Below are 5,000 nucleotides of genomic sequence, written 5' to 3' on the forward strand. Positions count from 1 at the left end.
TAGGTGTTGGGATTATATCTGCAACACGGGCATTATCGAAAGATGGTTAAGTGGAGTCACCCAATGGGTGCCGTGCGTTATAAGGTACGTAATGCACAGTAGAGATACATTGTCGGGAGGTGGAACCCGAAAAATGTACAAGTCCGGGAATACGGGGTGCATCGTATGTAACGTTCGATGTACATATAAAGCCTGGTAGGTGTTGGGATTATATCTGCAACACGGGCATTATCGAAAGATGGTTAAGTGGAGTCACCCAATGGGTGCCGTGCGTTATAAGGTACGTAATGCACAGTAGAGATACATTGTCGGGAGGTGGAACCCGAAAAATGTACAAGTCCGGGAATACGGGGTGCATCGTATGTAACGTTCGATGTACATATAAAGCCTGGTAGGTGTTGGGATTATATCTGCAACACGGGCATTATCGAAAGATGGTTAAGTGGAGTCACCCAATGGGTGCCGTGCGTTATAAGGTACGTAATGCACAGTAGAGATACATTGTCGGGAGGTGGAACCCGAAAAATGTACAAGTCCGGGAATACGGGGTGCATCGTATGTAACGTTCGATGTACATATAAAGCCTGGTAGGTGTTGGGATTATATCTGCAACACGGGCATTATCGAAAGATGGTTAAGTGGAGTCACCCAATGGGTGCCGTGCGTTATAAGGTACGTAATGCACAGTAGAGATACATTGTCGGGAGGTGGAACCCGAAAAATGTACAAGTCCGGGAATACGGGGTGCATCGTATGTAACGTTCGATGTACATATAAAGCCTGGTAGGTGTTGGGATTATATCTGCAACACGGGCATTATCGAAAGATGGTTAAGTGGAGTCACCCAATGGGTGCCGTGCGTTATAAGGTACGTAATGCACAGTAGAGATACATTGTCGGGAGGTGGAACCCGAAAAATGTACAAGTCCGGGAATACGGAAAAGTTCCCCATGAAAGGCTGGGGATACAATTATTGATACAAATAATGTGCCTAAGGGTACATTTATTTTTCTAAGTCCCAGAAATCCGTCACTGAACATCACGACTTACAAAGACATTTTCCCCCGGTCCTCCCATATACGGCACGGGACAAGTATGAAGAATGAAAATCATGTGTGTATGGAACATATAATGTGCCTGAGAGCACATTTTTTTTCTAAGTCCCAGAAATCCGTCACTGAACATCACGACTTACGAAGACATGTTCCCCCGGTCCTCCCATATACGGCACGGGACAAGTATGAAGAATGAAAATCATGTGTGTATGGAACATATAATGTGCCTGAGAGCACATTTTTTTCTAAGTCCCAGAAATCCGTCACTGAACATCACGACTTACGAAGACATGTTCCCCCGGTCCTCCCATATACGGCACGGGACAAGTATGAAGAATGAAAATCATGTGTGTATGAAACATATAATGTGCCTGAGAGCACATTTTTTTTCTAAGTCCCAGAAATCCGTCACTGAACATCACGACTTACGAAGACATGTTCCCCCGGTCCTCCCATATACGGCACGGGGACAAGTATGAAGAATGAAAATCATGTGTGTATGGAACATATAATGTGCCTGAGAGCACATTTTTTTTCTAAGTCCCAGAAATCCGTCACTGAACATCACGACTTACGAAGACATGTTCCCCCGGTCCTCCCATATACGGCACGGGGACAAGTATGAAGTATGAAAAAGGTTTTACAAACTCTATAATGAGCCATAGCACTTTCTAAGTGATTTTTTGACACTTTTTCGCATCGGTTCCCATACGGCCATAGGCCAAGGGCAGAACGGCCAACTTTTGGTCCGGGGGAAATTTTTTTTGAATGAAAATGGCTTCGGAACGCGTTTCTAATAATGAAAAGTGAAACCAAACAGTATTTGCGAAGAAAAATTGTCCTATGAAAAAATCACTTTTCTTAGGTCATGGTCAAAAATTTTCTAAGTCCCAAAAAATCACTTATTCTCGAATATCTCGAAAACTACGTATCGGACAGGGGTCAACCAAGGTGTTTTAGAAAGGTCTTTACAAGCTCTATTTAATGAGCCATAGCGACTTTCAAGTGATTTTTTGACACTTTTTCGCATATCGGCATCCTTGGTTCCCATACTGGCCATAGGCCATAGGGCACCGAACGGCCAACTTTTGGTCCGGGGGTGAAATTTTTTTTTCACGAGATTTTGATGAAAATGGCTTCGGAACGCGTTTCTAATAATGAAAAGTGAAACCAAACAGTATTTGCGAAGAAAAAATTGTCCTATGAAAAAATCACTTTTTCTTAGGGTACGGGTCAAAAATTTTCTAAGTCCCAAAAAATCACTTATTCTCGAATATCTCGAAAACTACGTATCGGACAGGGGTCAACCAAGGTGTTTTAGAAAGGTCTTTACAAGCTCTATTTAATGAGCCATAGCGACTTTCAAGTGATTTTTTGACACTTTTTCGCATATCGGCATCCTTGGTTCCCATACTGGCCATAGGCCATAGGGCACCGAACGGCCAACTTTTGGTCCGGGGGTGAAATTTTTTTTCACGAGATTTTGATGAAAATGGCTTCGGAACGCGTTTCTAATAATGAAAAGTGAAACCAAACAGTATTTGCGAAGAAAAAATTGTCCTATGAAAAAATCACTTTTTCTTAGGGTACGGGTCAAAAATTTTCTAAGTCCCAAAAAATCACTTATTCTCGAATATCTCGAAAACTACGTATCGGACAGGGGTCAACCAAGGTGTTTTAGAAAGGTCTTTACAAGCTCTATTTAATGAGCCATAGCGACTTTCAAGTGATTTTTTGACACTTTTTCGCATATCGGCATCCTTGGTTCCCATACTGGCCATAGGCCATAGGGCACCGAACGGCCAACTTTTGGTCCGGGGGTGAAATTTTTTTTTCACGAGATTTTGATGAAAATGGCTTCGGAACGCGTTTCTAATAATGAAAAGTGAAACCAAACAGTATTTGCGAAGAAAAAATTGTCCTATGAAAAAATCACTTTTTCTTAGGGTACGGGTCAAAAATTTTCTAAGTCCCAAAAAATCACTTATTCTCGAATATCTCGAAAACTACGTATCGGACAGGGGTCAACCAAGGTGTTTTAGAAAGGTCTTTACAAGCTCTATTTAATGAGCCATAGCGACTTTCAAGTGATTTTTTGACACTTTTTCGCATATCGGCATCCTTGGTTCCCATACTGGCCATAGGCCATAGGGCACCGAACGGCCAACTTTTGGTCCGGGGGTGAAATTTTTTTTTCACGAGATTTTGATGAAAATGGCTTCGGAACGCGTTTCTAATAATGAAAAGTGAAACCAAACAGTATTTGCGAAGAAAAAATTGTCCTATGAAAAAATCACTTTTTCTTAGGGTACGGGTCAAAAATTTTCTAAGTCCCAAAAAATCACTTATTCTCGAATATCTCGAAAACTACGTATCGGACAGGGGTCAACCAAGGTGTTTTAGAAAGGTCTTTACAAGCTCTATTTAATGAGCCATAGCGACTTTCAAGTGATTTTTTGACACTTTTTCGCATATCGGCATCCTTGGTTCCCATACTGGCCATAGGCCATAGGGCACCGAACGGCCAACTTTTGGTCCGGGGGTGAAATTTTTTTTTCACGAGATTTTGATGAAAATGGCTTCGGAACGCGTTTCTAATAATGAAAAGTGAAACCAAACAGTATTTGCGAAGAAAAAATTGTCCTATGAAAAAATCACTTTTTCTTAGGGTACGGGTCAAAAATTTTCTAAGTCCCAAAAAATCACATTTTCTCGAATATCTCGAAAACTACTTATCGGACAGGGGTCAACCAAGGTGTTTTAGAAAGGTCTCAACAAGCTCTAAATAATGGGCCATAGCGACTTTTTAGTGATTTTTTGACAAATTTTGTCATATCGGCATCCCGAGTTCCCATACTGGCCATAGGCCATGGGGCCCCGAACGAAAAAATTTTGGTCCGAGGGTCAAAATTTTTTTTCTCATAAATTTGTTCAAAACGCCGTCGGAACGCGCCTTAGATCATGAAAAGTGAAAAGAAACAGTATTTTGCAAAAGTTGGGGTGGCCTATGACTTACATGGCCACGTCCTAGGTCCGAGTTCCCGAGGTCGTGTTCTTCAGTGGCGGAAAAAAATGGCCACTTGTGGGAGATGCAAAATGTTCATTTTGTATTATAGGGGACACACTATCGAAGCGAAAATTTCAGAAATGGCCTAAAACGTGAAGAAATGATGGGGTATGTACGAAAAGAAGGTTTTTATGGTCAAACGGTGAAAATTTTTTTTTTATGAAAAATTTTGGTCTCCCACCGTTCATGAATTTCTAGGACCAAAAATCGAAAAATTTGAAAACTTCACGATCGAAAGGGAAACGCATATGTGGTGTTCCTAGGTGTGTACGGTGTACGAAAAACGGGTTCACGATGAGATATCAGGCAAATAAGTGGACCTAAAGTGAGTTATACGGGTAAGACGAGGTGTCCAAAGACCGAAATAGGGGTACCAACTGAGAACGAAATGAAGGTCCCCGAAGTCGCCATACAAGTTATAGGAGGTGTCCAAAGTACGAAAAGAGTTCCATATTCGGCTGTTCCTACTATATGGTTCCCTGATTGCTGCTCCAAGGAGTAGTGAGGAAGTGTCCAAAGGTCTGTTGGGGGTATCGAGGTGATACCCTCGACGGACAATATGCACGAAAAGTGGTTCGATGATCTATCCTGTAGGTCGTACGGCAGCCATACCCGGCTGGAAGTACCGCGGTAATTCCGCAATAAAACGTTCGCCAGACGAACAAACAAATTGAATTAGCTCATCGTAGTGTACGGAAACGAAACGAAAATGTAAGGTGATTAGGGATCCGGGAGCAATCTCGCGATCCCATGGTTCGGTGTAAGAAATGATACGAAGTGTTCATAAGTCTCCTCTGGAGGCAGAACCATCGTAGCAAAGTTCGGGAACCCAAGGGTCACAAAAACTCGTAGGACGATATCCACGAATAATCGGGACT

The sequence above is a fragment of the Anopheles stephensi genome, unplaced genomic scaffold (assembly GCF_013141755.1).
Source record: "Anopheles stephensi strain Indian unplaced genomic scaffold, UCI_ANSTEP_V1.0 ucontig176, whole genome shotgun sequence".
Taxonomy (NCBI): Eukaryota; Metazoa; Arthropoda; class Insecta; order Diptera; family Culicidae; genus Anopheles; species Anopheles stephensi.